This window comes from Lolium rigidum, chromosome 3 (assembly GCF_022539505.1).
Source record: "Lolium rigidum isolate FL_2022 chromosome 3, APGP_CSIRO_Lrig_0.1, whole genome shotgun sequence".
Lineage (NCBI taxonomy): Eukaryota > Viridiplantae > Streptophyta > Magnoliopsida > Poales > Poaceae > Lolium > Lolium rigidum.
The window spans coordinates 336155056-336180440 of NC_061510.1; positions in this window are offsets into that span (position 1 = coordinate 336155056).

Below are 25385 nucleotides of genomic sequence, written 5' to 3' on the forward strand. Positions count from 1 at the left end.
TTTCTGCGCCTAGCTGAAAGGCGTTAAAGAAAAGCGTTTATGGAAGACAACCCATTATTTTACTTATGCACCTTTATTTTATATTTGAGTCTTGGAAGTTGTTTACTACTGTAGCAACCTCTCCTTATCTTTATTTTATTGCATTGTTGTGCCAAGTAAAATCTTTGATAGTAAAGCCAATACTAGATTTGGATTGCTGCGCGGGAACAGATTTTCTTTGTCACGAATTTGAGCGATAGTCTCGTAGAAAAATCAAAAAATCTGCCAATTTACGTGCGTGATCCTCGGATATGTACGCAACTTCCTTTCAATTTGGGCATTTTCATCTTGAGCAAGTCTGGTGCCACTTTAAAATTCGTCTTTACGAACTCGTTCGTTTTGACAGATTCGCCTTTTATTTCGCATTGCCTGTTTTGCTATGTTTGATGGATTTCTTTGTTCCATTAACTTTTAGTAGCTTTGTGCAATGTCCATAAGTGTTAAGAATGATTATGTCACCTCTGAATATATGAATTATGCACTGACCCTCTAATGAGTTTATTTCGAGTTTGGTGTGGAGGAAGTTTTCAAGGGTCAAGAGAGGAGGATGATACAATATGATCAAGAAGAGTGAAAAGTCAAAGCTTGGGGATGCCCCCGTGGTTCATCCCTGCATATTTTAAGAAGACTCAAGCGTCTAAGCTTGGGGATGCCCAAGGCATCCCTTCTTCATCGACAACTTATCAGGTTCCTCTAGTGAAACTATATTTTTATTCCGTCACATCTTATGTGCTTTACTTGGAGCATCTGTTTGTTTTTGTTTTTGTTTTTGTTTGAATAAATTGGATCCTAGCATTCTTTGTTTGGGAGAGAGACACGCTCCGCTGTTTCGTATGAACACATATGTTCTTAGCTTCATCTTTAATGTTCATTGCGAAAGTTGGACTATTTCATTCATTGTTATATGGTTGGAAACGGAAAATGCCGCATGTGGTAAATGGTTTAATGTCTTGAATAATGTGATACTTGGCAATTGTTGTGCTCATATAGATCTTGTTTAAGCTCTTGCATCATGTACCTTGTACTCATTAATGAATAACTACATAGAGCTTGTTAAAATTTGGTTTGCATGATTGATCTCTAGAGTCTAGATATTTTACGGTTGAGGTGTTTGAACAACAAGGAGACAATGTAAAGTCTTATAATAGTTACAATATGTTCATATGTGAGCTTTGCTGCACCTTTTATACTTGAGTTTGCTTCAAACAACCTTGCTAGCCTAGCCTTGTATTGAGAGGAATTCTTCTCGTGCATCCAAATCCTTGAGCCAATAACTATGCCATTTGTGTCCACCATACCTGCCTACTACATGGTATTTCTCCGCCATTCCAAAGTACATTACTTGAGTGCTACCTTTAAAATTTCTATTCTTTGCCTTTGCAATATATAGCTCATGGGACAAATAGTTTAAAAACTATCGTGGTGAAGAATATGTACTTATGTGTCTTATTTCTTAATAAGTTGCTTGTTGAGCTGTAACCATGTTTCTGGGGACGCCATCAACTCTTTTACCTTTGTTGAATATCATGTGAGTTGCTATGCATGTTCGTCTTGTCTGAAGTAAGGGCGGTTCTCACAATCAAATGGTTTGAGTATGCATACTGTTAGAGAAGAACATTGGGCCGCTAACTAAAGCCATGATTCATGGTGGAAGTTTCGGTGTGGACAATTAATCCTCAATCTCCTATGAGAATATTAATCGTTGTTGAATGCTTATGCATTAAAGAGGAGTCCATTATCTGTTGTCTATATTGTCCCGGTATGGATGTCTAAGTTGAGAATAATCAAAAGCGAGAAATCCAATGCGAGCTTTCTCCTTAGACCTTTGTACAGGCGGCATAGAGGTACCCCTTTGTGACACTTGGTTGAAACATATGCTATGCAATGATAATCGAGTGTTAATCCAAGCTAATTAGGACAAGGTGCGAGCACTATTAGTATACTATGCATGAGGCTTGCAACTTATAAGATATCTTATACATAACACATATGCTTTATTACTACCGTTGACAAAATTGTTTCTTGTTTTCAAAATAAAAGCTCTAGCACAAATATAGTAATCAATGCTTCCCTCTGCGAAGGGCCTTTCTTCTACTTTATTGTTGAGTCAGTTTGCCTATTCTTTCTATCCCAGAAGCAAACACTTGTATCAACTGTGTGCATTGATTCTTACATGTTTACTTATTGCACTTGTTATATTGCTTTGTGTTGACAATTATCCATGAGATAAATATGTTGAAGTTGAAAGCAACCGCTGAAACTTAATCTTTCTTTGTGTTGCTTCAATACTTTTACTTTGAATCTATTGCTTTATGAGTAACTCTGATGCAAGTCTTATTGATGCTTGTCTTGAAAGTATTATTCATAAAAAGTCTTTGCTATATGATTCATTTGTTTACTCATTATCTTCATCATTGCTTCGAATCGTTGCATTCATCTCGTATGCTTACAATAGGATGATCAAGATTATGATAGCATGTCACTTCAGAAATTATCTTTGTTATCGTTTACCTACTCGAGGGCGAGTAGGAACTAAGCTTGGGGATGCTTGATACGTCTCAAACGTATCTATAATTTCTTATGTTCCATGCTACTTTTATGATGATACTCACATGTTTTATACACATTATATGTCATTATTATGCATTTTCCGGCACTAACCTATTGACGAGATGCCGAAGAGCCGATTCTTGTTTTCTGCTGTTTTTGGTTTCAGAAATCCTAGTAAGGAAATATTCTCGGAATTGGATGAAATCAACGCCCAGCGGCCTATTTTTCCACGAAGCTTCCAGAAGTCCGAAGAGGAAACGAAGTGGGGCCACGGGGCGACGACACACTAGGGCGGCGCGGCCAGGGCCCTGGCCGCGCGGCCCTACTGTGTGGGTCCCCCGTGACGCCTCCTGACCTGCCCTTCCGCTTACTTAAAGCCTTCGTCGCGAAACCCCCAGTACCGAGAGCCACGATACGGAAAACCTTCCAGAGACGCCGCCACCACCAATCCCATCTCGGGGGATTCAGGAGATCACCTCCGGCACCCTGCCGGAGAGGGGAATCATCTCCCGGAGGTCTCTTCATCGCCATGATCGCCTCCGGATCGATGTGTGAATAGTCCACCCCTGGACTATGGGTCCATAGCGATAGCTAGATGGTTGTCTTCTCCTCATTGTGCTATCATGTTAGATCTTGTGAGCTTCCTATCATGATCAAGATCATCTATTTGTAATCCTACATGTTGTGTTTGTTGGGATCCGATGAATATTGAATACTATGTTAAGTTGATTATCAATCTATCATATATGTTATTTATGTTCTTGCATGCTCTCCGTTGGTAGTAGAGGCTCGGCCAAGTTGATACTTGTGACTCCAAGAGGGGGTATTTATGCTCGATAGTGGGTTCATGCCTCCATTAAATGCGGGATAGTGACGAGAAAGTTCTAAGGTTGTGGATGTGCTGTTGCCACTAGGGATAAAACATCGATGCTTTGTCTAAGGATATTTGTGTTGATTACATTACCCACCATACTTAATGCAATTGTCCGTTGTTTACAACTTAATACTGGAAGGGGTTCGGATGATAACCTGAAAGTGGACTTTTTAGGCATAGATGCATGCTGGATAGCGGTCTATGTACTTTTTCGTAATGCCACGATTAAATCTCATAGTACTCATCATGATATATGTATGTGCATTGTTATGCCTTCTTTATTTGTCAATTGCCCAATCGTAATTTGTTCACCCAACATCTGCTATCTTATGGGAGAGACACCACTAGTGAACTGTGGACCCCGGTCCTATTCTTTACATCCGAAATACAATCTACTCGCAATTGTTCTTTACTTGTTCTTTGCAAACAACCATCATCATCCACACTATACATCTAATCCTTTGTTTACGACAAGCCGGTGAGATTGACAACCTCATTGTTACGTTGGGACAAAGTTACGTGATTGTGTTGTGCAGGTTCCACGTTGGCGCCGGAATCCCTGGTGTTGCGCCGCACTACACTCCGCCACCAACAACCTTCAACGTGCTTCTTGGCTCCTACTGGTTCGATAACCTTAGTTTCTTACTGAGGGAAAACTTGCTGCTGTGCGCATCACACCTTCCTCTTGGGGTTCCCAACGGACGTGTTAACTACGCGCATCACCCCTCACCGGCAGGGTGCCGGAGGCGATCTCCTGAATCCCCCGAGATGGGATTGGCGGCGGCGGCGTCTCTGGAAGGTTTTCCGTATCGTGGCTCTCGGTACTGGGGTTTCGCGACGAAGGATTTAAGTAGGCGGAAGGGCAGGTTAGGAGGCGTCACGGGGGCCCCACACGCTAGGGCCGCGCGGGCCCCCCTTAGGCCGCGCCACCCTAGTGTGGCGGCGCCCCGTGGCCCCACTTCGTATCTCCTCCGGTCTTCTGGAAGCTTCGTGGAAAAATAGGCCCCTGGGCGTTGATTTCGTCCAATTCCGAGAATATTTCCTTACTAGGATTTCTGAAACCAAAAACAGCAGAAAACAACAACTGGCTCTTTGGCATCTCGTCAATAGGTTAGTGCCGGAAAATGCATAATAATGACATATAATGTGTATAAAACATGTGAGTATCATTAATAAAGTAGCATGGAACATAAGAAATTATAGATACGTTTGAGACGTATCAACGAGCTCGTGGGCATCATGGGGCGGCGCGGGCCAGTGAGCTCGCGGGACGTGGGGCGGCGTGAGCTCTGTGGGGCGGGCGCGGCGTGGGGCGGGGCGAGGCGCGGGACGGAGCGTGGCGTGGGGTGGGGCGAGCGCAGCGTGGGGCGATCTCGCTGGTGGCCGGGCGGGGCGAGCTCGGGAAGAAGACGACCAGGAAAAAAAGAAAAATAGGGGAAAAAGGAAAAAAAATTGACAGGTGGGCCTTTAAAACATGTTGTTTTACAGTTTTCGTTTACGGGGTCTATTCTGCGCCAGCATTTTTTCGATCCGTAAACACAAGTTCGGTGTCAGTGTTTTCAGTTCGCGTATTTAGGGACTCTGTTAGAGATGCTCTAAGCTTCGTCTCTGTTCTCCCTGGAAGAAAAGATAGGCAGTGGCTACAGTGGAAACCTAGCAGCCGCCATCTTTCTTGCTCCCGTCGTCTATGATTGGGAATCGACAGATCCTTGCCTCCTCCGCTAGCCACTCCGGCAGTGGGAGGGGGAGGGGACATTGGACATGTGCTCGACGCTGTAAAAGAGCCACTAAAGTTAGAGTTTGGTCAACCGGCATCATCGTTATGGTGGCTATGACGGTATTATGCAGGACAAGAATAAGGTATACTTGCCTCCTCATCCACCATAACGATGATGCCGGCGAGATCACCGTCGATGTGCAAGAATGAGGTAAACACTCGTATGGCCACCAATTTTGGTCCAAAAAGCATGGAAAAATTGTCAATGGCGACTGTAGATCCTGCACATCGTCAAGTGATGCATACATGCTTGTTTCGAACAATGTTATTGATCTGTGAATGAATTACTCACTAGAGTCTTATAAATTACGAAATATCACTCGAGAAGTCCTATGGATAACCACAAGGCTGTGATTTCAAACCATGTAGCCCCACCTACCAAACACAAGCCAATTTTAGCTCGTGGCTCGTTCCGAACAAGCAGGTGTCCTCACGCAACTGCGCTAGTAAGCTCCAAATCGGGCACAGTCTACCAAACACGTCTAAGACATACTCGCCTCCTCGTCGACCATAATGATGATACCGACGAGATCGCCACCGATGTGCAAGAATAAGGTAAACATGTATGGCCACCAATTTTGGTCCAGAAAGTATGAAAAAATTGTCGATGGTGGCCGTAGATGTTGCACATCGGAGAGTGATGCATACATGCTTGTTTCGAACAATGTTATTGACATTTGAATGAATTACTCACTAGAGTCTTATAAAGTATGAAATATCACTGGATAGTAGTCCTTGGGATGACCACGAGGCAGTGATTGCCAAGTCCAGAAATAGAGAAATGCATCAAAATCACCGTAAGTGGGGTAACATTGTCACTTAACTACTCCAGCCTCAGCATGCTTAACTTATTGGTTCCATTCAGATGAGTTTTCATTAAAGAATTGACACCTCGCTGATAATAATAGCCTATCAACCCTATTAAACCTTTGACCGTGATGTCACAACTCTTTATTTTTGAATTCCAAACAATTACTTAAGTAAACAAAAATGAATATATAAGTAACAATGAATAATAATATTGAATTCAAATAACAATAAAATGGTTTTATTTTTTGGCATTTTTCTATTTAATATGAAATAATTAATATCTTTAAACCGAAAAATCGAAATTCCACAAATAATATGTCTAAATCGATCAGAAAAATGAGAGGAATCTAAATATAACATCCATATCATCATTTAAACCTAAAAATTAGAGGAATCCAAATATGACGTCCAGTTTGCCATCTGGCCAAAACGCCCCCCTCGAGAGATGCGAAATGGTCGGACCGAGTGCGCAGGTGCACCGTTCGCCAACGCTAAATGGAAAAAAATTAGCACATAAAGTGATGTGTTATAGAACTAAAACCATTTTTCGCGAAATTTATTGAGCGACGGAAAGTGTACCCCTAGTTCAAATCCGGTCAGTTTTCATCGGATTCGGCGGGACACCGCAGGAAGCCACAGGGAATCCCAGATAGCTAGCGTGCATATATGGAATGTGATATGTGGTGCGGAGGCGGTGTCCTACCACTACGCGGAGGTCTTGCACAATACTAAAATACGCCCCATGTAGTTGCTTCACAAAAAAAACCGTTTTGGCACCCCGAAAATGAAAAAACCATCGCCCATGGGTCGGATTGGAAATCCGCTTCAGGGGCCTTGCTTCCCATCCCATTGACCACGCACGTGCTAAATATGGTCTCGTTTTGACAAACTATACGGTGTCACGGGCCGTTTCCTACTTATTTACACTAAAAGCCATAAAACTCCGGATGTAATAGCCCTGTTTGTGAAATATTTTCCAAAATAATTGCCGTATTCTAATTCCAACTTTTGGAGTTGTTACTAGGACACATTAAATGACGTCATGCGACTCCGCGGGATTTTCTGACTTCGTTTAAATTGCCATTTGGCCAAAACGCCCCCCACGGAGATGCGGTATTGCCGTACCGGGCGCGCTGGTGCACCCGTTCAACATCGCGCTAAAAGGAAAACATTTAGCACATAAAGTGATGTGTCGTAGACATAAAAATATTTTTCCCGAAATTTATTGAGCGACGGAAAGTGTACTCCTAGTTCAAATCCGGTCAGTTTCCAGCGGATTCGGCGGGACACCGCAGGAAGTCACATGGATTCCCAGATAGCTAGCGCGCACATATGGCATGTGATATGTGGTGCGAAGGAGGTGTCCTACCACTATGCGGAGGTTTCGCGCAATAGTAAAATGCGCCCTATTTAGCTGCTTCACAAAAGAAACCCATTTTAGCACCTCAAAAATGAAAAAACCATCGCCCATGGGTCGGATTGGAAATCTGCTCCCGGGGCCTTGCTTCCCATCCCAGGGACCACACACGTGCCAAATATAGCCTCGTTCCGACAAACTATGCGGTGTCACGGGCCGTTTCCTACTCATTTGTCCTAAAATCCATAGAACTCCGGACGTGATAGCTCTGTTTGTGAAGAGTTTTCCAAAATAATTACTGTATCCTAATTCCAACTTTTGGAGTGGTTACTAGGATACATAAAATGATGCCATGCGGCTCCATGATACCTCTCCAACGTATCTATAATTTCTGATGTTCCATGCTAGTTTTATGACAATACCTACATGTTTTGCTCACACTTTATAATGATTTCATGCATTTTCCGGAACTAACCTATTAACAAGATGCCGAAGTGCCAGTTCCTGTTTTCTGCTGTTTTTGGTTCCAGAAAGGCTGTTCGGGCAATATTCTCGGAATTCGACGAAACAAAAGCCAAACATCTTATTTCACCGAGATGGACCAGAACACCGAAGGGGAGCCGGAGAGGAGGCCCAGGGCCCCCAGACCACAGGGCGGCGCGGCCTATAGGGGGGCGCGCCAGCCTATGGGGAAGGAGCCCCCTGGCCCCTCCGACTCCGCCTCTTCGCCTATATAACCCCTCGCGATGTAAAAACCCTACACCAATTGACGAAACTCCAAAAAGACTCCAGGGGCGCCGCCGCCATCGCGAAACTCCGTTTCGGGGGACAGAAGTCTCTGTTCCGGCACGCCGCCGGGACGGGGAAGTGCCCCCGGAAGCCATCTCCATCGACGCCACCGCCTCCATCATGCTTCGTGAGTAGTTTCCCCATGGACTACGGGTTCTAGCTGTAGCTAGTTGGTACTCTCTCTCCCATGTACTTCAATACAATGATCTCATGAGCTGCCTTACATGATTGAGATTCATCCGATGTAATCGGTGTTGTGTTTGTTGGGATCCGATGGATTGTTACATTATGATTAGTCTATCTATAAAGTTTGTGAAGTTATTGTTGCTGCAATCTTGTTGTGTTTAATGCTTGTCACTAGTGCACGAGTGGCATGATCTTAGATTTAAGCTCTATACTTATTGCTTAGATTGTATCTACAAGTTGTTTGCACATGTCTATGTCCGGAACCCGAGGCCCCGCAGTGACAACAACTGGGATAACTGGAGGGGAAGGCTTAGATATGAGGATCACATGTTTTCACCAAGTGTTAATGCTTTGCTCCGGTGCTCTATTAAAAGGACTACCTTAATAGCCAGTAGATTCCCTTGAGGCTCGGCTGCCACCGGCTGGTAGGACAAAAGATGTTATGCAAGTTTCTCACTGTGAGCACGTATGACTATATATGGAAAACATGCCTACATGATTAATAATCTTGATGTTCTGTCTTAATGCTATTTCAATCCTATCAATTGCCCAATCGTAATTTGTTCACCCAACACTTGTCACTTGTTATTGGAGAGTTACCGGTAGTGTAGATAGTCGGGAACCCCGGTCCATCTCTCATCATCATATACTCGTTCTATATGTCACCGAAAGTAGTATCAACTATTTTCACGGTGCCATTGCCTACGTATTCTTATTCATTGCTGCTCGTGTTACGAGTTACTATTGCTCTCATATTACTCGCTGCTTTCACATCACCCCTGTTACTAGTGCTTTTCCAGTGCAGCTGAATTGACAACTCGGTTGTTAAGGCTTATAAGTATTCTTTACCTCCCCTTGTGTCGAATCAATAAATTTGGGTTTTACTTCCCTCGAAGACTGTTGCGATCCCCTATACTTGTGGGTTATCACTCCACGGGATTTTCTGACTTCGTTTAAATTGCCATCTGGCCAAAACGCCCCCCCCCCCCACGGAGATGCGGTATGGTCGTACCGGGCGCGCTGGTGCACTCATTCACCATCGCGCTAAACGGAAAAAAAATTAGCACATAAAGTGATGTGTCGTAGACCTAAAAACATTTTTCCCGAAATTTATTGAGTGACGGAAAGTGTAGCCCTAGTTCAAATCCGGTCACTTTCGAGCGGATTCAGCGGGACACCGCAGGAACCCGCATGAATTCCCAGTTAGCTAGCGCACACATATGGCATGTGATATGTGGTACGAAGGCGGTATCCTACCACTACGCGGAGGTCTCGCGTAATACTAAAATGCTCCCCATGTAGCTGCTTCACAAAAAAAAACCCGTTCTGGCACCCTGAAATGAAAAAACCAACGCCCATGGGTCGGATTGGAAATCTGCTCCCGGTGCCTTGCTTCCCATCCCAGGGACCATGCATGTGCCAAATATGGCCTCGTTCCGACAAACTATGCGGTGTCATGGACCGTGTCCTACTCATTGCCCCTAAAAGCCATAGAACTCCGGACTTGATAGCCTTGTTCGTGAAGGGTTTTCCAAAATAATTGCCGTATCTCAATTCCGTCTTTTGGATTGGTTACTAGGACACATAAAATGATGTCATGCGGCTCCGCGGGATTTTCTAACTTCGTTTAAATTGTCATCTGGCCAAAACGGGAACCCGAGGACATATATAAGAAAGTATTTGAATTGCTACTATGTTAACATGGTACTGTACATGATTCAAATATGCATGATTTTGACATGAACGGATAGAGGATGTTTTTCTGAACATTTTGATACCTTATACGCATTTTTCTGACATCATATGAATTAGTTATGATTTTTACAAAATTAGATAAATTTGAAAAATGGTCTACGCCTAGGACCAAATATATGCCGAGGGCTGCCCTCGGCGTAGACCTCGCTACGCGAAGGCAACGCTACGCCGAGGGTCGGACGGACGGGTGGGCTGGCCGGGCCGGGCCATACGCTGACGGCCCCGACTTTTGGTCGTCGGCGTATAAAAGGCCCTCGGCGTATCGCACTATTCCTGTAGTGACCGGTGGCCGCTGGCATGGTCGGGGGTGGCGGAGAGTGCCAGCGGTAGTAAGGGAGGCGGCGTCCCGTGGCTGGCTAGGGTGTGGTTGGGGAGTCAGGAACCTTAGAGTTGAGCATGGACAAGTGGATTCAAGATTGATGTGAAGTCTTCTCAAGCATACATGTATTTATATTTAAAGTATGCACCCTCCAACGTGAATTCACGCTCGGTTCATTCACATATGAAATTCCATGGGTATATATATCACTTGGGCTGTAAACACCGGACATGTCTTTATGGGTCTGTTTGTTTGGGCTACACCTTTTGAGAAGCAGCTGTACATGTTGAGCTGTGGAAAAGCAATTGTTGAGCTATGAAAAAGCAGCTGTTGTTGAGCTGTGGAAAAGCAGCTGTGGGAAGCAGCTGTGAGAAGCAGAGATTTGATGTTTAGCAGGAGTGCTGTTAATGGTTGTTGTAGCTGTGATGAAGGATGAAATCTCAGAAATGCCCCTGAATGCTGAAGAAGTTATATAAATGCCGATTTGAGACGAATCAACTAATTCTGACTGTTTTACGAGACTTGTTCATATTAAATATAAAACATTACATATATTCAAGATAATAGGAGAGTGTTGTGATATTTATATTACAAAACATGTCTCATCAACCCAAAAGAGCAACAAGTTTTTCACTTCTTCACATGTACCCAAAAAAGATAGAAGTGTTTTCATGTCTAGACACCTCCACTTGCTGTGAACAAAGCATTAGCTATGTTGTCACGAGTGTTGTTCATGGTAACATGATCCCCTCCTAAATTGTCGCCTACATTGCCCCCGGATGTGGAACTAACATGCCCCGGAAGCATGTAGTTCTCATCAATATCACATCTATAGAAGTGTAGATCAAACAATTGACTATCACGAATGAAGTTATGAAGTGCTAGACATGCAATGATAATTTATGTCTACTTCTGTATTGGATAACTTGATATACCATGTAAGATACGCCATGTCTGGTTCAATACCCCAAATGCTCTCTCAATAGCATTTCGAAGAGATGAATGAGCATGGTTGAATATTTTTTGCTTCCCAGATGGCGGTCCAGCTAGTCAAAACTCAGGTAGACGGTACTTGGTTCCTGTATATGGTGAAAGATAACCATCTTGATTGGGATAACCCGAATCAACTAGATAATATCTTTCTGAATGACACACAAGTTAGTGCTAGCATATATGACACCAATATCACGTAATGAAGAGTGTACAAGCCTAACATATATCTGGAGGAGGATGAGGAAGATTTGCTTCAAACTTAAGCAAGGTATCTTTGAATATCTTTGTGTCGTGTACGGAACCTGGCCATCCGGCAACAATGGAGGTAAACCTCAAGTCAAAATCACAAACAACCATAACATTCCGTGTTGGATATCCAAGGCGACCAACATGATTGACTATATCAACCGCTGGCACAATAACTGGTAGAGAGAGGATTTGGTGTTCAGGTGTATATGTACGCATGCACTTCCCATCGTCGGATTTGCTTTCAGATTCTTACTCTGCACTCACGGCGACCACACGGCGTGCATCTACTTTTTCTGCTGATGTGACTCGACTAAGCAGGGGGTTGCTTTCAGATTCTTACTCTGCACTTACTAGTCGACAACAGCAGCAACCATGTTGGATTCTGCATGGCAACTGGCGCATGCGTTACCGCTAATTAACTAGGCACTCTACTTTGCGTTCATTAACACTAATTAAGCGATTAACCCTAATATTTGGCTGGTTCTTGCCCACGGACGGACAGCGCCGCGCAGGCTACATCGCTCTCCAAAATCCCAATGCCACCGAGCCAACGGAATCAACAGAGCTGAGGGCGCGTCCATGGCGGGCCTCCAGAACGAAGACCGTGCGCCACACCCCTATCCAGCTGGCCCAATCGAGTCAACGGCCGCTCGTTCCAATGCAAGCCCTAGAAGATGGTCGCGGTGGATAGGATCCGGAAGAAGAACCGCCGCCATGGACACCGTAGTGCGAGCTGCCGCCGTGGGCGCCGTATGGCGAGCCGCTGCCGTGGGTGCCGTACTGCGAGCCCCCCACCGGAAGGAGAGCCCCCGCCAGTCGACGGGTTCGTCTTGCGCTTCTTTTTCTTGCCGCCGGCACCCGGAGAGCTAGTGGAACCACCAGCGCTGAAGTGGCCGGTCCCGTAAATGATGACCTGGGCAGGGCCTGGTGCAGGTAGAGGCGGACGCGAGGCTTGGAGCGCTTGGGCCTGAGCCAGGAGGGCGTTGTGGGTGACGGTCCTGGCTTGACGGGTGAGGCACTGTTCCTCGAGAAGGATGAAGGAGCGGAGCTTGACGAAGCTAGGCAAGCGGCCGCGCGTCATGTACGGGATGGCTTGATGAAGGCGAGTATGGAGTACAACAGCTGAACTAACTCGCGCAAAAATAGCCTGAAGACTAGGTCCTAGCTAACGTTAACTGCACCACTAGGAGCACTAACTCTGTACTACGTTCGCTAAACACCGCCTCCCGCGTCCCACCTGGAACACGGTCAAACATCGTGGCAAAAATCCGAGCTAATCTCAACATGCGGCTGATAATGACAAACGAACGACGTTAGCCACGCGTCGATCGATAGATGGGTGCGTACCTACCCATGTGCTTACCGGCGTTCATTCGATAACTGGTATGTGTCCCATCAATTGCACCAATTGCACCATTGAAATGAGGTGTGAATCTAGAATCCCGTAGCCTCTCATGCACTATTGGAACTGTGGATCAGTAGGCTTGATGATATCTCCCACTAACTGATTCACACAGTATAGAACCTCCGCAAACTTCCTATTGATTGTCTCCCTGAATCTCTTGAATCGGCTTTGAACTTGAGTCACGGATTGTGGACTATCAAAAGTCCGCAGAAACATTCCAAGTGCCTCCTCGGAACACATGCGGTTTGACCCCTTGAGACCATAGTTTCAACCAAAGTGTCATGCAAAGAATCAAAACATGGCCTATGCATCCTAAACATGTCATAACAATCCTTCGAGCTTGTGGAGGACGACGCCATCGCTAGCTTGAGGATGACGGGGACGGTAGCGCCTCGACCTACTGTCGCCGGCAGCGGACGGCAACAGCACGAGGCCGGATGGAGGCGGCGGCGGCCGGGGACGATGGCGGTTAGGAACGGCGGCGGCGGCCGGGGACGGAAGATGCGGCGGGGAACCCTAACCCTATCGCTATCTGTCCAGGGAACGGGAGGAGGAGAAGGGAAAAACGCCCGGGGGGATGTCGGGCTAGCCAAAATTGCAAGGGCTCTAGCCTGTTTATAAGGGAGGGCAGTTTTTATGTAGTTTCGTTGAAGAGGTAGGGGCATTTTCGAACTCCACCGTTCGGGAAGCAGGGGGAAGCTCGGGAAGCACCTCTCGCCCAGCTTCCGGGACTCACGTTCATTTGCTCACATCGCTTTGCAAAAGCGATTGTTAATTTATTGCTGTTTGTTTCAACTAGCTGATTTTGGACCCCAAAAGCTCTAAAAGCTGAAGTGGAAGCTGAAACAAACAAGCCTATATCACTCCATATATATCATGCATATCTAATTGCCCGTTCGATCGAGTCGATACACAAAAAAGGATAAACCTACCATGCAGAGTAGTAATTACTGATGCCAAAACCCAAGTTATATATGATCCCATAATGTGGCTTTATCACTAGTAGAACCCTGCCACCCACATCTCAAAAAAAAAAAAAAAAACCCTGCCACCCTAGGCGTGCATGAGCTCACATGCATGCCAGTCAATTTAGCTATATGACTATATAAAGTGGTAGTACCAACGGGAAGTTTAGGACATAGTATGAGTTAGCTTTTATTATTAAAAACTCTATATTTGTTAATCTAGTTACTTTTCTGTTCGGGATGTTTCTTCTCGACCAAACAAAACAAATTATAGCTTGGAGTGACCTAGAGTAAAATCTTCCCTTAAGAATAGGAGGCATCAAAAAGAAGGAGGTGTATTAGAGGAATTATCAGGTCAGCTAGTTGAGATTTATTCTCAGTGCGAGAAACAATGATCGCCGCGTGGATTGATGTGGAATCCCGTGTTGGACGCAGGCAACCAAGATGCGTCAAACTTCGGCAGTTCCATCCAAAAAAACAGTTTTGGCGTGAGTTGCTAAAATTCAGCAATTTGCACCAGCTTGTAGCGCTTAGATTAAGCACACTCTGTTTGGCTTGTCTGTAGCAGTTTGCATCCCTTTGAATATTCAAACCTGATTAAAAAACAAGAATGTTGATCTAAAGGAAAACTTAAAAGAGCAAGACAAAATGTGATACTTTGTTCGGAAATACGTGGTGGAACATGGGCTCTATTGAACCTGATAAAGAGAAGGCCCAAAAATCCGTATTTCCGTGACTCTAAAAATTTCAAACAAAAATTTTACATGTAGAGGACATTCGTATGTATGTACATGCTAATTTTATATACCAAAATTCAAAAGTATGTAGCTTAGGCAAAATTCACATGTTTCAAATGAACAGTCTAAGGAAACTTACTTCCAAAAAAAAAGTCTAATGGAAACTTCCATCCGTCGACATTTCTGTAATTTGGTGGTAAGATGACTATGTAACTTAGTATTGGAGTAAGTTTAATCGGGTTCAGAAGTACCCATATTCTCAAAAATCGCTTACACTTTGTTCAGATGTAACAGCTGGTACACTTGAAAAAAAGCAACGGTTCATACTTAGATTTAGAAGGCAAAAACTAGCAATTCCCTAAGATCCTACTGCCATTCTATGATTCTGTCCAAACTCTATTCTGCCATGGAGCGTGTGTTTTTTTTTGGTCGGGATGCAATTCCATCAGGCTCTTCATCAATTGCGATGCCTGCAGCCAATCGTCTGTGACACAAATTACATGGATGAGTAGAATAATTATTGGAAAAGCAATCACTCACATGTTCCGTGTACTAGGATTATGTTCATACAACCTTTAATTTTATGAGTTTCATGTATCTCTTTTGAATTGATTTTGAAAGACAGTAAGAAGTTTGGTATACATTTATTGGATCTCCAACATAAACTGAAATATGGAATATAAATAAATTTGTTAATTGTGTTTTCATTTTATAACATGCAACTGAGGACATGTGTCAACGCAACATACTAACATGCCTTAGATCGATGTCTCAAAGTGAATGGATTGTGTTGCATATCTAAATGCACTACGGGAGAGCACAAATGTGCCGACGGCCTCCGTGTGTGCCGACGGCCAAATATTGGGGCCGTCGGCACAGAAGCATCCGGACCGCGGCGACAAAGATGGCCGTCGGCGTTAAAATGGCCGTCGGCACAAGCCGGTTGCTGGCCGTCGGCACAGGACCAGTCTGGCCATCGGCACAACATTTTTTTTTCTTTTTTTTTACTACAGACCTGTGCCGACGGTTATACCGTCGGCATAGCTTTTTTCTATTTCTGCACGACAGTCTTCAAAAAAGCATAACTAAATCATTCTAATTGAGAAAAATAAGTATAATATATCAAATTTTGCAGAAAAACAAGATCTATCATAGAAAAATATAAAAAATGGAATATTTCAAATACCTAAACAAATCTTTTTAGAAATGAGCTATAATGTTCGAGATTTCATGGCTTTCACACACGCCAAAAATGAAAAAATTGTCGCTCGTGGGTCCGATTAGAAATCCGCGTTCGGGGACTTGCTTCTCATCCTAGGGTCCACACACGTGCCAAATATGATCTCGTTTCGGTAAACTATGCCATGCCGAGACCGTTTCCCACCTCATTTCCCCTAAAATCCATAGAACTCCGGACGTGATAGCCCTTTTCGTGAAGGGTTTTTCAAAATAATTGCCCTATCCCAGTTTTAACAAATGGAATAGTTACTATGACATATAAAATGACGTCACGCGGCTCCGTGGGATTTTTGGACTTCGTTCAAATTATCATCTGGCCAAAACAGGACCCCCGGGACATGCGGTATCGCCGTACCGGGCGTGCGGGTGCACCCATTCACGAACAAACTAAACGGACAAAAATTAGCACATATAATGATGGGTCGTAGAACTTAAAACAATTTTTCCAGAATTTCTGGAGCGACGGATCGTTCACCCCTAGTTCAAATCTGGTCAGTTTCCAGCGGATTCGACGGGACACCGCCGGAGGCCGCATGGGTTCCCAAAATGCTAACGAGTCCACATGTCTTGTGATAGGTGGTGCGTAGGTGGTCTACTATCATCGCACGGAGGTTTCATGTCATACTAAAATACGCCCCATGTAGCTGCTTCACAAATAAAAACCGTTTGGGCACGCTAAAAATGAAAAGATGGTCGTCCGTAGGTCGGATTAGAAATCCGCGTCCGGGGTCTTGCTTCCCATCCTAGGACCCACACACGTGCCAAATATGATCTTGTTTCGGCAAACTATGCCATACCGAGGCCGTTTTCCACCTCATTTCACCTGAAATCCATATAACTCCGGACGTGATAGCCCTTTTCATGAAGGGTTTTTAAAAATAATTTCCGTATCCCAGTTTTGACAAACGGAATAGTTACTATGACATATAAAATGACGCCACCCGGCTCCGTGGGATTTTTTTGACTTCGTTCAAAAAGCCATCTGGCCAAAACAGGGCCCCCGGGACATGCGGTATCGTCGTACCGGGTGTGCGGGTGCACCCATTCGCGAACAAACTAAACGGAAAAAAATTAGCACATATAATGATGCGTCGTTGAACTAAAAACAATTTTTCCGGAATTTCTGGAGCGACGGATAGTTGACCCCTAGTTCAAATCCGGTCGGCTTCCGGCGGATACGGCGGGACACCGCCGGAAGCCGCATGGGTTCCCAAAAAGCTAACGCGTGCACATGTCATCCGATAGGTGGTGCGTAGGTGGTCTACTATCATCGCACGGAGGTTTCACTTCATACTAAAATGCGCCCCATGTAGCTGCTTCACAAATAAAAACCGTTTGGGCACGCTAAAAATGAAAAGATGGCCGACCGTGGATCGGATTAGAAATGTGCGTCCGGGGTGTTACTTCCCATCCTAGGGCCACACACGTGTCAAATATGATCTCATTTCGGCAAACTATGCCATGCCGAGGCCGTTTCCCACCTCATTTCCCTTGAAATCCATAGAACTCCGGACGTGATAGCCCTTTTTGTGAAGGGTTTTTCAAAATAATTGCCGTATCCCAGTTTTAACAAACGGAATAGTTAATATGACATATAAAATGACGTCACGCGACTCTGTGGGATTTTTTTGAGTTCGTTCAAATTGCCATCTGGCCCAAAGAGGACCCCCGAGACATGCGGTATCGCCGTACCGGGCGTGCGGTTGCACCCATTCGCGAACAAACTAAACGGATAAAAATTAGCACATATAATATTGCGTCGTTGAACTAAAAACAATTTTTCCGGAATTTCTGGAGCGACGGATAGTTGACCCCTAGTTCAAATCCGGTCAGTTTCCAGCGGATACGGCGGGACACCGTCGGAAGCCGCATGGGTTCCCAAAAAGCTAACGCGTGCACATATCATGTGATAGGTGGTGCGTAGGTGGTCTACTATCATCGCACGGAGGCTTCACTTCATATATTCATTATATATTCATTGTTGTTTACTTAAATAATTGTTTAGAATTTAAAAATATAGAGGTGTGACATCACGGTCAAAGGGTTAATATGATAGATATGGTAATATTAACATCAAGGTGTCATTTCTTTCAGGGAAGCTCATCCGAAGAGAACCAAGAAGTTAAGCGTGCCGAGGCTAGTGTGAGGATGGGTGACCAACTGGGAAGTTTGACCATAAGTGCAATTTGACCTAAGATTAAGTGTACTAAGTGTGATTATGAAAGATTAATAAGTAAAAAAGTAGAAGAAGAAAAGTGAAAAAAAATTTAAAAAAAATTCAATTTTTTTTTGAATATTTTTTCGAAAATAAATTTGAAAATTTTGAAATACTATGCCGACGGTTTTACCGTCGGCACAACAATCTGTGCCGACGGCCAGTCTGTGCCGACGGTGATCGGGCAGTCCCCGACCAGAACTATGCCGACGACGCTATGCCGACGGTCACCGTCGGCACAGCCTGTGCCGATGGCCTTCTAGGCTGTGCCGACGGCTGGCGGCCGTCGGCATACAACATCTCTCCGGTAGTGATGCATGGTTTGAGTGGATGCTATTACGGGGTCGACAACAAGAAACTGGATATGTGAATTGGAGGCCAGTCGTGGATTTCGTAGCAACCCGAAGCAAGGAAGAAGCGATAAACTAGAGATTGGTTTGAATGTCTTTGGTTTCGCATCATATATAGGCCGTCTGCAGGATTGATACTGGTCTTCCGTTGTCATACACACGATCTTTGCCAACAATAACACATTTGGCGCGGCGGGCATACTCCTACGGAGGTTAAATAATTTTCTCTTAAAACGTATGTTTCGGCTACATTGATGATATATCAATGTCCACGCATAGGAGAATTACTATAATAGGTTTGACAAGGTGGATGACTTAACTTTTGTATGCTTTTATTTCAAAGTCAAGCAAGGTGCTTATCATGTAACTTAAAGTTTCACAATATTTTTTTGAGTAATTGATGAATGTCACATATACATGACCAGAACGCTGTTGTGTCATCATGCAGACCCCGCCTCGTCCTTCCTTCTCAATCTGGCATGTACTTTTCTACACTCTTATGTTTTTTCTAACAGCAGAATCACCGGAGCCAGTTTATGGTGACTGGAATTTGGAATACCGACGTGACTCGGCAGAAGCGTGTTTCTGCATCTGATTCGCTCGCAGCATCTCCAGAAAGATTGTTCATACTGGATCTGGTCAGAGTTACTAAATCAAGTACCGCACCTATGCCGTTTTTCTTCTGTTGAAATTCAGAAACCAGCGCCAAGTTGAGGTAATACGCCAGTATTTTTTAGCTAGTGGCGTTATTGACTCGCGAACCAGCCCTGACTGATTGCCGTTGCTCGCTGGGGTACGATGTAACGAGATGTCGATTGTCGACTTGTTTAATTACAGGGTGGCGAAGCTGTGGTTGGATCTTTGATCGGTACCAAGAGCCGCCTTCTTGGGGTTGACACTGTGCTGGTTCGGTTGCGCGATTATTTTTCTCGTACTTTTCCTTGGACCCTCGGTTTTGAATGGCAAAGACTTTAGTTAGGTCAGTTGATACCATACATAATCAGGCTTTGGGTACCCTGTGTTGCACACGCAAATTACTCTTGTGTCTTGTCAATGATAGCACTACTAATTTCTTCAGACCATTGATTTTGACATTATTGATTAAGTAAATTATTGACCTCATAGGTTTTGAAAAGCTAACACACCCATCATTTGTGAACGCTCACGCTGTTGAACAGCTAATTTCGCCACCAGGTGGCCGCCAACAAAAACAAAGATTAGGGGAAAATAAACCAGAAAGCCGGAAAGATATTAACAAAGGCACGGACGACGCCACCGCCGTAAAAAAACAGGTCTAGGCACACGAGAGCCATATGTTTTCATCAAGAACAATCGGTCAGCATGATCAAAACTCCATTTGCTCTGTGACCCAAGACACCAACGAACCATAGCACCATTATGTTTGGCACGAAGTTGGGAAAAAGAGTTGGTCTATAAACAAGTGGATCTAAGTTTGATGTGAAATCTTCTCAAGCATACAAGTATGCATATTTAAAGCATGCCTCCACCAAGAGTCGGTCCTTGCACACACACATTATGCAGGTATATCACTCGAGTTGTAAACACCGGACATATATTTTTGTACTGCCATATGTCACATGCACTTCTCTTGTCAGTTCGGCCAGTCAATACATAAAAAGGATGAACCTACCATGCAAAGGAGTACTTACTGATGTCCAACCCAAAGTATATATACTAGTCTATGTTACTCCTCCGAGTGTCTTATCACTAGTAGAACATTTGCGCGCCAGTAAATTTGGGTATTTGACTATATAAAGTGAAATACCAACAAAAGATCCTAGGATAGAGTTTCACTTGACTTTCATTTGTTGTTCATTCTCAGCCAAGCAAAAAGAATGTAGCATGTAGTGCCATAGGTAAAATCTTCCCTTAAGAATCAGAGGCATCGAGAAGAGGCAGGCGTATTGGAGGAACTACCAAGTCAGTTGGTTGTAATTTATTCACACAGCCAGGGTAACTCGTCGTTGCATGGATTGATGTGCAATCCCGTTTTGGAGACTTAGGACATGTTTAGTTTTGGAACCAAGTACAATGTAATGGAAAGGTTCCGCAAAAACCACAAGTGTAGCTCGAGTTACACGTAGCTTGTTTTTTGAAAAAAGATGAAAATAACATTTTAAAGTTTCAAAAAATTCTGAAATTACATTTACATGTGGATAATACTGTGATCTACAAACGTGAAAATTTTCGACTAGAAATACCTTATATTCCGAGCTGTGCAAAAATGACAAATCTTGATATCAGTATTAGTGAACAGTGTCAGATTTTAAAATCTTAAAATTGGTTAGATTTTGTTATTTTTCTGCAGCCCAGAATATGTGGTATCTCGAGTTCAAATTTTACAGATTGGTAGATCCCACCATTATCTATATCTAGAATTTTTATCAGATTTTTTGAAACTTATAAATCCCATTTTCAAATTTTGCAAAAAAAGGAGCTACATGTAGCTCGGGCTACAAAAATTCACTCTCAAAGGTTCCATCTCTATGTTTGGTGGAGGCAATGACACGGAATGGAACGGCCCCTGTTGAATATATTAGCAAATTTCCCCATTATTTAATGAAAGAAAAGATAAAACATGACTAAAAAATTGAGATTAAACTAGTTATGCAAATCATCATAGAGTAAAGGAGCAACAAGTCTAAACAGATTGATAAGAGCAAAATGTTCCCTGACAATGAGCTTGAACATGTTGCTAGGAGAAGGAAGAGCATCATGATCTCATAAAAAGAAGGCAAAAACACATACGATCCAGAAGAGGAACCAGCGTTGGCGTTGTCGCTGTTGAGAGCTATTCACTGAAGAGGTTGCTGATGTCGGGGAAGAAGTCGTCGTTGGGGAAGTAGTCATCAGCCTCCGTGTCGATGTCGAAGCCAGCAGTCACACTAAAGCGCTCCCAAAAAACCTTATCGCCTCTCTCCCGTATAGGATCACAAGAGATAGGGTTTCGGAGGTCTGTTGTCCCGTCCAGCGGTGCACGCCGGTAGATGGGATGGAGAAGTCTTGAGCAGCGGCGCAAAGCTCTGGAACCGAGTGGTAGGCGCATATGGTGTTGTGTCTCGTAGTGTGTCTCTGGAGAGGAGCGACCTCTTTTATAGGCAAAGAGAGATGAAGCTGAACAGCCTTCGTATTCAAAACCCACTGAAAAAACATTTCAGATTCTTGCGTCTATTCATATACAAAAAGAAAGAGAGAGAGGTTCTCGGCTTGAGGCATTCCCGCAACCCGCGGCGCGACGTGTCGTGACGAGGCGAGCGAGCGGCGGCATCGGTGGAGGAGCGCGCGTGTGGTCAGCTCCTATTTCCTCCTATTATTTCTCTCTACAAATGGTACGAAGAGCTCCCCTTATAAGCTGCTCCAACTCTTCTTCAACTAGCAATGTGGGACTAAACTTTTGTCCCACCCCTGCCATGCATGAATGGGCCAAGTGGGCCTCTAGGATTTTTTAGGACTTTCTGGAATATTTATTGTGCTGATCCAATATGGGCCAAAATTCCAACAATCCCCCACCAGATCCTAGAGGCACATAGAATTTGCCTTTGGTTCCAAAATATTGTTTTATATACCGGTACTATAGCGAAGACTGTTAAGTTGAACTTTCACTAGAACTCTATGGTACACTAGACCTGCTACTTGAACAGTGGACTAAGCCTTGAACCGCAATTTTTCCGCTAATCTAGCTTCACAAAGAGCCTTGACCGGTACTAGACCGTCGCACGACTTCCCCGCGGGTGGAGCTTATGCGTCATACTCCATGCCCTTTCATGAGTTTATTAGAAAGCACCAAACTCGCATATGTTGCGACGTTTTAATAACCAAACTCATATAGGTGTGTTCTTCAACGGATGTTCTGCAGGACAACACATGTGCTTAAATAAGCCAATTAGAACGCATTAAGATAAATCACCCTACTGTGCAGATTAGAAAAGTATTGCATCTTTTACGCACTGGTATCATACAGGGAGTAAGGATACTGAAAGAACATCTCTCGGATTATAGTTTTGAATGTTTGATGACAATATATGTGATACACTAATGTGTGTTGAGATAGTGCAGAATATATATGTGGTTGAGTTTGAGTGGAGAAACAAGAGAAAAGGAAGGAGAGAAAAATTCATAGGCCGGATAATCCGGGGCCGGATAGCCGGATATCAAATATCCGGCCCCCGAAAAATAGCTAAGGACTTTTCGGCGCAGCTCTCAGTATGCCCCTGGATCCAGGCCGGATATTTGGCCGGACATTTCCAGGAGGCCGGATAATCCGGCCCTTACTTAGGCCAGATAATCCGCCCCAAAAATCCACCAACGGCTCGATTTTGTAAGGGGTATATATATACCCCCCTTCTTCCTCCACCTCATGCTGCTCAATCCTGCCCAAGTTCATCCACCATTAGAGCCATTTCAAGAAATACAAGAATCACGAGATCTCCTCCTCCAACCATCCAAAGCTCTTGATCTTTGGAGAATCGAAAGAGAAGACCCCGATCTTCATCTTCACCGAAGCGATTTACATTTCCCCCTCATATGATTGAGGGCCCCTTTGCTAGTGTTCCTCTTTGGAAACCCTAGTTGTTTATGGTTGATTTGTTCTTGTTCTTGTTGTTGTTGTTGTTGTTGTTGTTGTTGTTGTTGTTGTGTTGTTAACTTGTTATAGATATTGGGAACCTCCAATTCGGTTGTGGATGTGTGCCCCAAGAATCTTGTAAAGGCCCGTTTTCCGCCTTGAGGAATTCTCTTAGTGGAAGTGGGCTAGGCCTTTGTGGCGTTGCTCACAGGAGACCTGAGTGAGGCCTTTGTGGTGTTGGTCTGGCCTTCGTGGAGACCACACTCCTCCAAACGTAGACGTACTTCCCCTCAAAAGGAAGGAACTACGGGAATCATCTCTGTGTCTTCGCGTGCTCCACTCTCGGTTACCTCTATCTTTATTAGCTCCCCTATATATTGTCTAGCTATATATTGCTTAGTTGTAGATCTTGTCATATATAGATATATTCACATAGTTGCATATCTAGAGAATTTACCTTTGTGTCAAACCTAAATTGAAAAAGAAATAAAAATTGGTTAGCACCTAATCACCACCCCCTCTAGGTGCGGCATACGATCCTTTCATATACTTTCCTCTCAGTTGGCATACAGCTTGTCTCCCAGTTCTAATTCACGGGATCTCCGATCACATAGAATGGGTTACCACTGTGGACAACTTAAACGGTGGGTCTCATACCCATCTCCTTTGATGTATTATCTATCATGTTATGTGATAGACCCTTTGTGAAGGGGTCTGCCAAATTTCTAGATGTATGGATATAATCCAATGCAATAACTCCGGAGTTTCTCATTTTCCTGACAGATTTTAATCTCCTCTTAACATGCCTTCATGACTTCATATTATCCTTAGAACTGTTAACCTTGATGATCACAGTTTGATTATCACAGTTCATTGGGATAGCGGGTATTAGTTTCTCAACCACAGGTAAGTTCATCAAGAGTTCACGAAGCCACTCTGCTTCAACAGTGGTTGTGTCTAATGCTGTGAGTTCTGCTTCCATTGTTGACCTTGTTAAGATGGTTTGCTTGCAAGACTTCCAAGAAACAGCGCCACCACCAAGTGTAAATACATGTCCACTAGTGGACTTAATCTCATCAGCATCAGAAATCCAGTTTGAGTCACTATAACCCTCTAGTACATCGGATACCCAGTATAGTGAATGCCATAACTCACAGTGCCTTTTAGATACTGCATCACTCTTTCAAGAGCATGCCAGTGATCATCGCCAGGATTTGAGACAAATCGGCTAAGTTTGCTCACATCGAAGGCGATGTCAGGCCTCGTAGCGCTAGCCAATTACATAAGAGAGCCAATAATCTGAGAATATCTCAGTTGATCTCTAGCAGTCATTTTATTCTTTCTAAGCAGCACACAAGGATCGTAAGGCGTTGGACAAGACTTGCAATCGCTATACCCATCATGCTTGTGTGGGAGAGAGACACGCTCCACTGGTTCATATGAACACATGTGTTCTTAGCTTTTATTTTTCATGGCGAAGGTTGAAACTGCTTCGTTAATTGTTATATGGTTGGAAACGGAAAATGCTACATGTAGTAATTGGTAGAATGTCTTGAATAATTTGATACTTGGCAATTGTTGTGCTCATGTTTAAGCTCTTGCATCATATACTTTGCACCTATTAATGAAGAAATACATAGAGCTTGCTAAAATTTGGTTTGCATATTTGGTCTCTCTAAAGTCTAGATAATTTCTAGTATTGAGTTTTGAACAACAAGGAAGACGGTGTAGAGTCTTATAATGTTTACAATATGTCTTTTATGTGAGTTTTGCTGCACCGGTTCATCCTTGTGTTTGTTTCAAATAACCTTGCTAGCCTAAACCTTGTATCGAGAGGGAATACTTCTCATGCATCCAAAATCCTTGAGCCAACCACTATGCCATTTGTGTCCACCATACCTACCTACTACATGGTATTTCTCCGTCATTCCAAAGTAAATTGCTTGAGTGCTACCTTTAAAATTTCCATTCTTTACCTTTGCAATATATAGCTCATGGGACAAATAGCTTAAAAACTATTGTGGTATTGAATATGTACTTATGCACTTTATCTCTTATTAAGTTGCTTGTTGTGCGATAACCATGTTTTTCGGGGACGCCATCAACTACTCTTTGTTGAATATCATGTGAGTTGCTATGCATGTCCGTCTTGTCCGAAGTAAGGGAGATCTACCACTTTAATGGTTAGAGC